Source organism: Sceloporus undulatus, chromosome 10 (assembly GCF_019175285.1).
Source record: "Sceloporus undulatus isolate JIND9_A2432 ecotype Alabama chromosome 10, SceUnd_v1.1, whole genome shotgun sequence".
NCBI classification, from domain to species: Eukaryota; Metazoa; Chordata; class Lepidosauria; order Squamata; family Phrynosomatidae; genus Sceloporus; species Sceloporus undulatus.
In genome coordinates this window covers 12,171,786-12,184,940 of record NC_056531.1, presented here as the reverse complement: position 1 = coordinate 12,184,940, position 13,155 = coordinate 12,171,786, and the positions used below count along the sequence as shown (strand labels likewise).

Genomic DNA, 13,155 nt, shown 5'->3' with positions numbered 1-13,155 from the left:
CACACCAAAGCCGCACTCCAGTCCTAAGGACTGGAGCGCAGCTTTGGCACAGCTTCTGGCCTCTTAGGATGCAAGCATCATTTAAATAGCATATCTCCAAAGTGACCCGAAACAGCTTTATTTTGGCCTGTCTGTATGGGGCCTAAGAAAGCAAATTCTGCAAGGTAGTATACCAGATTCTGCACAGGAAACGGGCATGTTTACCCAAATCCTTCCTTCACATATATTCTCTAAGACAGTGGTTCTCAAACTGTGGGGCAGGACCCCAGGTGTCTGTGAGAGAGAGATTGGGAGACCATGATCCCTCGTCCTCTTCTTCTCAAAGCTTTTCTGTCCTGGAGGGGGGCAAAAAGGCAAGGAGAGCACTTGGAGCTTGCTTTACTACATAAAGCAGGGGGGATGTCCACATGCAGATGTAAATGGTAAGACATTTGAGAACCACTGCTGTAAGGTTAAATTCACTTTACTACAAAGGATCTACAGTCGGCCCTTCTTATACATGGATTTTTTATACACGGATTCAAGCATACACGATTTGAAAATGTTCCAAAAAAGTATAAATTTCAAATATCAAACCTTGATTTTCCATTATTTTAAGGGACACCATTTTGCTATTTCATTATATTTAATGGGACTTGAGCATCCATGGATTTTGTTATACATGGGGGATCTTGGAACCAAACCCCAGCGTATAACAAGGGTCCACTGTACCACTAAGCATGCTGGAAGGTCCAAAAATTTCAACCAGTTGCCCATCCCATCTTATACTCTCCAAGGAACCATGTACACTGATGCCACTACAGTTATTATGCAAGCATGACACACACGTATAGAAAATTTGTATTTCTGAATACAAATTTGTATCCTCAAACACAAAAACAGAGTGAGAGAGTGAGGTATATAACTTGTGTGTCTCCTGTGTTTCAGCGTACAAATTATTCCAAGACAGCTTACATCAAAATACATTTGGAAGCATGGGGATAGGGTTATAAGTCCAGCTGGAACAAACTCTTGAGGTTTTCCCCTGCTTCTCTTATTCTCTTAGGACCCACGCTATAGAACAACTGATGGTACAAGTTTTCTCTATGAGCCATGTCTTCCCTGTAGTGTTGCTCTGTTACGGAGACAGGAAAACTTTGGCTCTCCAGATGTTTTGGACTCCAACTCCCACAGCCCCCTAGCAATGGTGATGCTGGATGGGAACGACAGGAGTTCTAGGCCAAATCAGCAGGAGGGTTAAGGTTTCCCACCCCTGCTCTACCGTCTGGTATCCTATCCTTATATTTACTATAGCAGAAGTGAGAATGGAAAACCAGCTCACTTTTGAACTGGGAGAGCCAACAGGGACTGTGTGCAACTAGAGTTGTTTTCTCTCACTAGAGGAGAGAGAGTGATGGCAAGCTGACACTTACCTCCTGGGCATAGTGTGGGTGGTCAGAACAAAGCTGCCTGGGCACCCATCCAAGTCTGCTTAGGCGGGGGCTCACCTCACACTTGGAATACTTCTCAGCAGTCAATACACCAGCTGGACTGGGGGGGATGCTTCACGCGGAGCAGCTCTTTGACAAAAGCAAACCGTTTATTACGTCTGTGCAGAGCCTCACACAATGCAGTCCAGGCTGGTTGCAGTTCTCAACAAACATTTCCTCTGAAGGATCCTTTGTCACCACGCACGGTCCCCTAATCCAAAAGAATTTCCAATCGATGTTATAATACCAAGTCAGATTGGGGCATATTTAAAGTTGTTGTTGTTTTTTTTAAAGACCAAGCCTGCTATAACATCATCCATCATGTCCCCAAAAAAATAGCCCAAATCAATTCCCCTCTTTTGCCAAGTGTGAAAACGGCTCAAATGCCTCCGCTGTGCTGTACAGTCCTATCTGGCAGCTGAAGAAAGCTCCCTAAGAGCCTAATGTTCCAAAAACTGCACCAGAAGCAAAGCTATTGCCAAAAATAGCCTGAAATGTTGTTTTGCTTCTATCGGAAGCATCAGCACCAGCTCCTGGACTCATGTGTTGACAGAAAATTTTCCATGTTGATTTTCACTCTCCGAGGTCAGAAATATCATTTTCCAGACAGAGTTGAAGTCAGGAAATTTCCCAATGCCATACAAAAGACTGGCACATTTCTCTGACATGTTTGGATCACCCTGGGCACTTTTCTTCCCAATTATTTCCCCTGTTTACAACCCCCTCTACCCTACTTTACAAAGAAAGAGGAGGCTACATTTTGGATTGGAAGTGAACAAAAGCAGCCCTGTAGCTCACATACTCCCCTCCCTCTTAATCTGCAGAAGAGAAGGAGATCAGACGTTTCTGCTTTTTTGCACACACATATCTGTCATGGCTTCCAAAAGCAGTGGATGGGAGGGCTGTGCACAAACAGGATTAGCCTGTGGTATGAGATCCTTGTTAGTGGTTCAATAAAACCATAGTCTGCACATCTAGGTGAAATGTTTAATAATGCTTTGTGTCAGGACAATCGTTTTTTCTGTGAGCTTTTTACAGTTTAATCCCAACAGCTACGGATTCAGGCCTCACTGTTTTTTCCACCAGCAATGCCTTGTTTCGGTCTGGTCAAAGGCCCAGCCAGGCCTAGTAACTGGGATCACTTCTTTTTCACAACCCTGTTCACATGAGAAACTGCAGAAAGCTTTGGGAAATTTCAGCTTCAGGCCTTAATAATTCAACTGGAATTATCTTGCTCGACATAGTCTACAGGTATAGAAGTAACCTTTGCCCATTTACCTCATTCTTTGTTAGCACAGCTTTGTGCTTCTTTTACTGCTGGAAGTCCGACATTCAGTTTATCCTTTTGCTCCTGGAGTTCAGGATCCCATCTAAGTGAGGCCATTTGGATTTAAGTGTAACTTGGCAATTGTCAGGTTTGCTGCTGTTCTGCACGTTCAAACAGACTGACTTTTCACAACCTTATCATAGCCAAATTTTATTCAGAGGAAGTTTGCGAGAGTGCTCCTTGCCCAAGATCCTCCAGTGGGTTTCCATGGCTGACAATTCAAACCATTGTCTCCCAAAGTCCTAGTCCAACACTCAGACCACTAACCACAATGTCTCAGGACTTTCCAATCCTTTTATTTTGTCCTATTGTATTTCTGTATATGGTTACACCCTTTCCCCCCATCTTCTATTCTACAGATTTCTGCTATGACAATACCTGGTCTGTACTTTTTGGCTGCTACAGTTGGAAGCTAGATCAGAGAGCGATGGCCCCTTGGATCTTAGAAACTTAGGGATGTCCTTAATAAGACTGGATGTCCCCTGACCCAAGATGAGAGAATGGTACACTGGTACCCCGGGATACGAATGCGCCGCGTTACGAAATTTCCGGGTTACGAAAAAAATCCATTAAAAAAAACTGTTCCGGGTTACGAAGGTTATTTCGGGTTACGAAAAAATTTTTGGTGCTTTTCGGCGCTTTTTCGCACCAAATCGCGGCTTTCGCTATTAGCGCCTATGGGGCTTCGGCTTGCGAATGCTTTTCGGGTTACGAATGGCGCCGCGGAACGAATTAATTTCGTAACCCGGGGGAGCCCTGTACAGAGTTAGGGACAGTTGCTACCTTGCAGGACCAGTGCTCACCCTGAGAATCATGGGCCTGGCTCCCTCCCACTTTATGATACTTCCTCACAATCCAGATTCTAAGGCTTCTAATTTCCTTGTAAATTGGGAAAGAGAAAGAGATGACAAGTATGAGCACCAATTTCAACACACAGCCTTCCAGAATTTGGTTTAAACGATTGTCCAAATCCAGCCAGAAATTTGTTGAAAATTTGAATGATATTGCAGCTATTCTTTGGTACCAATAAATTCCCTGAAACAGTATATGTACAAAAAAGGAAAATAAATCTGAACGGGAGAAATCTAATTATATATAAATCTAATTGTATATAACGTTTTCTACTTCGTAATTCTATTCACCATGCAACAGTGAGCGTTCACTATTACAAGTCTCTGAATAAGCAAAAGCAGTTGGTTTTGGAAAATGAGATTACTGTATACTAATATATCAGTTTTGTATGAGTCATGACAAACACTTTTAACAATCTATACTAAAGATAGTAGAAAATGCAGCCATAGGTCAAGATCTGATACACCTTTAGCTTAACGTAAGGCCGCAGAGTCAGGGTGAGGGGGCTATGTAGGAACATCACAGTGCACATAAACAGCCTGTGAGAACACAAAACTGGTTGTGCAAATATTTTTTATACTGAATACTCCAACAGGATCCTGACCAGAGAATTTAAAGGGGGGATTTTAAAGAGGCATAGAATTTAAAAGGTAGGAATTGATCCACCGGGCAAGCCAATGTTTAGTAGGAATCCACAGGCAGCCACAAACTCACTTGCCAGCCTTCCAAAGACAAGTGACCCCAATTTTCTTGTAAGCATGACATCTAGTACCGCACACTCCCCAAAGCTATAGGTCTCATTTCCACTACTCCTTCCATGCAGGCAACAAATAGGAGTTTGTTTTTTGTGGGTTTTTCGGGCTATGTGGCCATGTTCTAGAAGAGTTTATTTCTGACACTTTGCCAGCCACAGATGCTGGTGAAATGTCAGGAATAAACTCTTCTAGAACATGGCCACATAGCCTGAAAAACCCACAAAAAACTATGGATGCTGGCCATGAAAACCTTTGACTTCACAAATAGGAGTTTGCATTAGATGAAACAGAAGAGATCCTCAGGAGAGAGCCTTCTCTCCTCCACAAACGAGAGAAGGCCTTCCCAAGGTGCTGGTCTGAAAACAGTGAAGGCAGTTGGTAACAACCATAAATCACGTCTGCCTAGTAAGGCTAGTCAACATTTGTGAACCCCTGTGTACCTAACACTGTAAAGCTCCAAACAAACAGAATCAAAAGTATATCCAGATTAATGAGAAAACAAGATTGAAATCAATTTTTAATTATACCTGCAATGGCAAGCCTTGCAGCTAATGATGATTAGCTGAGGCACAAGATTTTAACAACATTCAATTATTTCCTCCAGGTAACCTTGATCAACCATGTTGTACGTTGAAACCATAAAACTGAGAGATCAATGGGCTATTAAGCAGGCTTGCGAACGGCTTGCTAAGAATGCCCAGTGACCCCACAGAAGTGTCCTTAGTGCTGCTTGCTGTTAATAAGATTAATATTTTAAAAAGTCGGCCTGCTTCAAGCCCCTGACTGAATAATAATAGCTCTCCGAAGACATATGTAAGACATTCATTTGCCTTTAGCAATAATAATCTGAATGAAAGTTTTACACAATCAACTGATGAAACACGGCTTGCCCTGATCATTGCGGGCATTAAATCGGACTTGTCAGCATTCTCAAGCCCTATTAATCTTACAGTAAGGAACTTCAAGGGGGAAAAAGGAGATTTGTCGCTCAGTGAAACTAGTTAAAGCCAACATTCATTAGCATAAGCAGTGTTCGTTATTCTCAAGCCCTGGAACATAACAAAGGCAACCACAGAGTACATTCTCATGGTGCCTCAAAGGCTAACTGATTTATTATGACATAAGCTAAGATTTATTATCACATAAGCCACTCAGTGAGGTACAGGAACGTACAAAACTGCCCTAGATAGTCAGATCATTGGTTCATCTACCTCAGAGGTGGCCAAATTGCAGCCTACAGATCTCACGCAGCCCCTAGATCCTAGTTTTCTGGCTCTTGAAACCCCTAACCAAAGCCCTCTAACCTCACCCCCCCAAAAAAAATGTAAACATTTTTCAGCATGATTTTTTGAGCAAGTTTTGCCCTAAAGCACACAGAAAGCTCTCCACTGAGTTCCACAAGCTCCATTCAGTTGGTCTGCAAAGGTGGCATCCACACTGTAGAAATAATCTGGTTTGGCACCACTTTAACTGCCATGAGCCAATGCTATGGAATTCTGGCAATGGTTGTTTGTTGTGGCACCAGAGCAAAGGTTTCAGGCACTATCTTTCCCAGCTCTATCTGCACATGCCAGCAAAGGAAGCTGGGATCTTTTAGATGCAAAGCAGAAGCTGTATTGAAATGTTAGCTTCAGTTGGCAGCGACGAACAGATATGGATTTTTGAAAAATCCCTTTTAAACAAAAGGGGCGAAAGGGCACACCATATAAGACATACATTACCATACAAAGCTAAAAGGTCTATAAGCTAAGCCTGAGGATCAGCCACAATAAGTCTTTAAGATATCACAACACTTTTATGTTTGCTGTTAACAGAATTACCTCTTTGATACAGTGGCATAGTCACTCAAAAGCATAAGATTAAGATGCCAGTTTGACTATCACTGGTATATTCTTGCCATCTTCATGTCACCCAAAATGCAAAAACTACACTGAGGGCATATTAGGTTGCATCCCCAATTTTGCCGCACAATACAACATAGCTGCATGCTCGGCACATGCAGACCCTCATTCTCTCATCCACACAGATACACCGAGGTGCAACCCAAGGCCTTAAATTTCCACCCAAAGATTACCAGGGCTTGCTGTCACATTCCTCCCAAGGCTGCTGCTATACAGTTGCAAAGCACAATTTAAAGAGTCCCCAAGGTTTTGTGTTTACTCTGGAGAACTTCTGGTGTTAATCTTGTCTTACACAGTGACTACTGATAATGTTTCATCCTCAGGGGCAGGGGCGGTTTTCATAGTTTACCTTGTTTTGTTTTTCAGTTTTGCTGCTAACTGCTCACTGTAATAGTCTATTATTAATCAGATGCAATGAGACAGGTCTGCAGGGCTGAAGCCTTATATGCAATTATTAAAGAATGTCCAGTGGTCCCTTCTCATCTCTAGGGGTTCGGTTCCTCCATCACTGCCCTGGAGATGGCAAAAAACGCAGGAATATCGATAGGAATATTTAATACTGGCCAGAAGGAGAACATGAAATAAGACAAGAAGCAAACTATCACTTAAATGAAAAGCATTCTATATACTAGAAAAAGCACAATATGATGCCTGGCCTTAAGGAAGAGCTGGGGGGGGGGGGTAGGAGAGGAATTACAATTACAAGACTTTCAGCAATTCCCTTGAATGTCCAGATCTTTGGGAATACCGCTTTCTTCTAAACAGTTTTGTTTTCTTTATATGCATCTTTGACCTCATTAGATTAGGGACAGCTTCATACTATTGCACACTTATGTAATATCAAATGTTGTCTGAAAGATACTTTCCAAAGAACACATTAAGAGGAGTCACACAACCTGCATCTGTCCCATAGGGTTGAGAAGCTCCAAACTACAAGTTATATAGTGAGAACAAGACCATGGACAGCTCACCAATGTCAAACAGGGACAAACTAGCCAAGTGGAGGGTCCCTTTCCATCTTGTAACAGCAAGGCTACTGTGTTACATACCCCCCTATGGTCTGTTAAGTGTATGGGGGTGATCCAATAAGCAAAAATATCAGAGACGGATGTGGATTTTTTTAAAAAAAATTAAAACCATTTAAAATTCATTGAAAAATAAAATCAAGAAAAACAGAACAGCACATCACTAAAAGCTTACCGCAGTCACCTCCTAAATGTCTATCAGAATATAAAAAATTTCACTTGCTTGTTGAAGGAAAGCAAGGAAGGAGACACCCAAAGCTTGGGAGCAACCACCAAGAGGCCCCTCTCCCTTGTTCGCATCACACACGCCTGGGAATGTGGTGGGACTAAGAGAAAGCCCTCTCCCAAAGATGGTAGAGGCCATGCAGGCTCATATAAGAAGATATGCTCATATCTACAAACATTACTATCTATATAAACTTTCTGGGGGAGATCACTTGAGGTTTTGAAGTCGAGTCTCACTATGTTGATGATACTCAGGTCACAAAGAACATCAAGGAATACATTCCTCCAAGAAATGGTCCCAACTTGTTTAGGGGAAAGGAAAATGCCCTCTACCCAGACGCACAGAGACACTTTTGTGCATAGTTTAGTATTCCGTCTGATATGGAAAGGACATTTTGGAAGAATCTTCTCTAACCGGCGTTGTTCAGATGTGTTGCAACTACAATTTTCAGACCGCTTGGCTGAGAATGATGGTGGCTGTAGTTCTCAGCCCAGTTGCCTCCACAAACGTGACTTACAAACACCACCATCATTCTCATCTTGTAATCTATTGGTTTGGCTATAAACCTTTTGTAAATCCATGTGCTTCGCTGATTTTCCCTGGTCATTTAACAATCCAGCTACTTTTGGATGTTGGCAACAAGACCTTGATATTTATAAACCCTGTGAAATCTTTGCAGCTCATTTTTAAACATTTGCTTACCAAACAGAAGACAAGTACACTAAATCAGATCCCATCTGAGTTAGGACTTGGAAAGTTGTTTCTAATTCAAACATTTTCCTGGAAAGCACTACTGTTGACAAGTGGTTTGAAGGTCTCGCATGGAGTGGCATTCCTGAAATACTTATCAACAATGAATTCTATTAGCACTGAATTTTAACCTGTAACCAAATTAAAGCATGCATAGTAGAAATAATCACATACTCTTCCCCTGCACAGCCATGCCTTTGTGCCTACTCCACCTTTTCATCTGTTTCACCGAGTCTGTTTTAAATTGTAAGCCCCTTGGGGTGGTAATCTATCATACCTACGATCTGCAAGCTCCGTGTACTTGGTTATAATTTATTCAGTGCTGCCTAACACATCACAACCAACATGCTGTTAGTGACGTACAGAAGCATAAACCCAACATCTGCCTGCTTGCATCTTTCCTGATCATTGTGAAAGTTGGTATTCTTTTCCTCCCTCCACAATGACCCAAGCCACCACTGTCACCCATCCACCCATCCCACTGGGACTGACTGTTGCGCTGTAATAGCTCTCCCATAGCCATCCAGCGGCTGGTGGGAGAGGGGTTAGAGATCTGCTTGCCAATGTGCCCATAACCAGACACAGTATAACTACATCACCCAGAGAGGCTTCCAGAGAACCCCAGTGGATCTTGGCAGCCAATGTTACTGTCATTGGTCTGCGTCTGGCTACAGTTATATAACCAGACACTTCTCCGAGCCCCCTGCTCTCCACCAGGCACAAAAGGACTGTGGAGAGGGAGGTAACAAGCACAACGGTGAGTCCTGGGGTGGCAAGACGTGAGCCATAACATAGTTCCACCTCCAGAACTTTACACTACACTCAGTGGTATAGGAGAAGGTGTTTTGTTTTGGTACATCCAATGTTTACTTCAGCCACCAATGATAAGAAACCAGATGTGACATTTCTGTAGGACGCCAGATGATGAATTCAATGTAGCATGACAACTCATGAGAGTCAGTGTGGCACAGTGGTTAAAGCATTGGTGTGGGACATGGGAGATCCACGTTTTAATCCTCAGTGAGGCAGAGAACTCACTTGATGACCGTGAACAAGTTAGGCACACTCTCAGCTTGACCCAGTTCATGGGCTGGTTGCTCCAAAGGTAAAAATGAGGAGGAGGAAGAAAGCCACAGACATTTGCTTTGAGTTCAGGGAAAATATTATTGTAGCGGATAAAATGTTTTATTGCAAGTACATAGTCAAATGCACCTTCATGCACACTCTTTGCACCTTCTTTGCACACTCCTCAGCAAATTCTGGAGCACAGGGTGAAATCTCTCTATTTCTTCCACCAAGATTTTACCTTACTCACACCACGATTGCTCATATCATGTTGCAGAGGCACTAGAGGAGCAAAAGAGGGAATCTTTGGAAATAAGGGGATATTCATTTGGAAGAGAGTGATCACGGTTGCCTCCTCTACAACATTCAAGCCACTGCTTTCCAAGGAGGAGTACCCTAAGGAGAGAAATACAGTTCCAACAGGGGAAAAAAGAACTAAGTGTGGGGAAAGAAAACAGCAACCACCCTTGGGACAACAGAGAATCTGGAGTATCATCCAGCACAGTGGGACAGATGAAGAGGGGAACCTGAAAAACGACAAGAGACTACAAAACCCACTAGAGGTTGAATCTAAGAGGCCACTTTTTAAATACTGACTGGAATTTATCAGCCAAGCCATAAGCTACAAGAGTCAATTAAGTCAGTAGCTTACAACTATTTCAAATCCAAGGCCCACCTTTATTTCAAAAGCCAAATGAAGCCCACAGGACCTGCTCTGTCCCTTATCTGTACCCACAGAGAAACCAAACAGAGTGCCAAAGAAGGGGAGCCCCGAAGCCCAACACAGAAATGCAGGAGGTCACAGAAGGAACTCTGTTACCCCTCTGTTACAGTCCAGCAAGGCAGTAAAACATTTTGTGGGCTAGTTAACTTTTGTGGACTTATTTACAAGGCAGTCCTAAAGTATCTCCTACAGAACTATAAAAGATTTCCAGCCATCTTTCCATGTGATCAGAATCTCTTCCTCTTTCCTTATAAACAGAACCCCCAACAATGTAAAAGAGAGAAGGAAACAACCATCATGCCACTGGGACAACCTGTTTATTAGCCCTGACCATTCACAATTGAATTACTGTAAACCCATTGTTTGGATGCGTTTTATATTTTTCCCTGTTTCCACTGATGTAAACCAAAGGTAAAGAGGCTGAAAAAAGTCTCTGCAACTTAAGAACCTTGACAAGCCATTCGGTATACAGTTGTGGGCCATAAGAATCAAACCCCTGAGTCTGTGCAAAGAGGGACTTGTATGTTCAGTTAGCTGCACTGAACAAAGCAAGAGTTTGGTCAAAGTAAACATGGATAGGATTGGCCTACACATCTTTGTGTGGTGGTAGAACACAATAACACAGAATCATGGCAAACCTTGATTTGCAGGATCCCAAGGGAAGACTCACATCTATATGGCTTCTTTATAGCATGATACACTTCCAGATAAGAGGGCATTTGAGATGGATTAAGTGTATGCCCTGATATAGGAAACTGAGCTTCTCACCTGTTCCACTGCAGCACTGACTTGAAGGAGCTGGAAAACCTCTTGATCCTACAAAATGGCACACTTAAGTAACTCACAAACATCTCAGCAATATGTCAACAAGTGGCTATTGATCAAGTTCTTCAAAGGCCAGGCAGTTTGTTTTAAACACCCTGATGAGGCAATTAATACAATACTGTTGCTCTCCATGTTAACAACACTAACACAAACACTTTCTTTGCCGTTGCTCTGCCAGGGCTCTGTCTCTACAGCTCTGCTAAACGGTGAGACTAGTGGTTTTAAGAGGAAAAAACCCTGTCAATCATCAAACAGCTCCACTGTACAGAAAATACCTTAACCATCACTTTAAACAGGGGTGGGGAAACTACAGAACGTAGGCCCAAGGCCCTAACAGCACAAAGCACTCTTTTTCATACCGCAATGTTTTTATTACATCCCTCCTCCCCATCTTCTGGGGCATAGGGAGGAGGTTACCATCTCTGTGGCTAACCTAGTTCCAGAAGAGACCTTGGATAAGCCAGGGAGTAAACTGGAAGTACTGTTTACCTTTGGGCATAAAAATGGCTCTTCCTGAGCCTAAAACATGGAAGCATTTCCCTCCACATCCTCAGAGGAGACTCTGAGTTTTAAAATTTCCAAGAAGGAGGGGGGGATATATGGGATGTGGAGAAATTTAAGAGGAGAGTAGCCTTTAGGGCCCCACAACCAGGCAATTTCACCCCCTAACTCCAATTTTATTAGTACAAAGAGGATACACAGACCCCCAGGACTATGTTCCTTATCTTAACCCACATCCTAGCAGACAGGACAGAGCCAAACTTCCTTGCAGAATTCACACAGAATTAGACCTAAGTAAAAGGCAAACATTTTGCGACATGGTCAGCCTCAGGAGTTTCAAACAATGTTCCTGAGTCTCAGCCATCTGCCATGTAGAGTTTTGTTTTTAAACTGGGAAACACGCAGCCGGGACAACAACAACAAAAAACCACCACCCCCAACCAATCTAATTCATTTTGCCAGTGAAGTACTTTTTCCCCACACCACATAATGCATTGGAACCAAAAACGTCCCAGGCCATTTTATGGTTGAAACATGATGTGGAGAAGCTGGTGTGGAATGAAATCTCCCCCTGTTCAAAGGCAGGAGGGGAACAAGTGTACCTTCACTTTATCCAGTCCAGGAAGGACCAAGCAGAGATAGTAAAGTCACAAGAGGCAGCAATAGAAACACCTGGTGCAGAAACCCAGACGATTCACGAAAGAGCAGTCAAAGTCATCATTTAGGAATCTCTAGGGCCAGAGAAGGATGCAAACAAAGACAAGTGTTAAAAATCTTTAAACTGCTCCTCACGGAAGGCATTTGTTACCATATATTACATGAAACAAATAGAAGGAATGGAATTTATTTAGGGCATGGACCAAGAGGAATTCGACTCAAGTCAAAGCATGGAAGCTCCTTGACTCAAGTTGAAGAAATACATTGGCCTACTCCTGGTACAGGGATACTTTGGGTAAGCTGTGGTATGCCATTTCAGAGCACTGCCACTTCAGAGCAACCTGGTTGTTCCATTGCACATGTGTACATTGCTAGTTTTGAATAAAATGTCTGCTGAAACATGTTGAAATGCTCTTTCTTTTTTTGTGTGGTGATGGTGGTGTGGGACCCTAGCACTATGCTTTCCATGTTCTTTCTGCCTCTGGTACCACATTTTCTGCTAATGTCCAGGAACACTTCTACTTCATTAACAAAGAATTAACCATGCCTAGAGAAATGTAAGATCTGTTGGGATACAGCAAGACAACAAAGTGAACAAAACTGTGTCTGCCATCAACTGCCTGGAACAATATGCAGAAAGGGTCAACCCCCCCCCCCCCCCAAAATCAGAGGCAACGTTCTCAATCTGTGCAGCCCAGGTAACAAATAATCTTCCAAGCTCAGTTTGTCAAGACTCTCCCCAAAACACTGAGGAGGTACAGAGGCTTTGGGGAGGTGGATAAGGACCAAAGGAGCTCAGGGCAGTTTATAGGCCAGTTTCCTCACCCCTACTTTAGCTATTAATACTGATAAAAGGCAACCAATTGCATTAACTCAAGGCAACCTATTCCATTCAGTTCCACAAGTTAAACAACAATTGTATCACATTAAAATTAAAAATACAAATACGCTCTAATAAGGAACCCAGGTCCTGTCCTGATGAATATGGATGCCCTACAAGCAGCAAAAAGCTGCTTTAGGTTTTCATCACTGGCATTGCTCAAGAAGCAATTTTCAGTTTAAAATTCAGCTTGCCTCT

The 13,155-nt window shown here is 42.8% G+C and overlaps 1 protein-coding gene across 5 annotated transcripts in view; it reads right to left on the bottom strand.

Annotated features, from left to right (window-relative positions):
* DGCR2 (DiGeorge syndrome critical region gene 2) overlaps positions 1–13,155 on the bottom strand; it is a 49,728-nt gene that overhangs the window by 32,383 nt on the left and 4,190 nt on the right. Inside the window, exon 2 of one of the 5 annotated variants that reach the window (XM_042441618.1) lies at positions 1,413–1,680. The exons of the other annotated variants lie outside the window; for them this stretch is intronic. The gene's annotated coding sequence lies outside the window, so the exon portion shown is untranslated. The remainder of the gene's footprint in view (positions 1–1,412; positions 1,681–13,155) is intronic. 5 annotated transcript variants of the gene reach the window in all.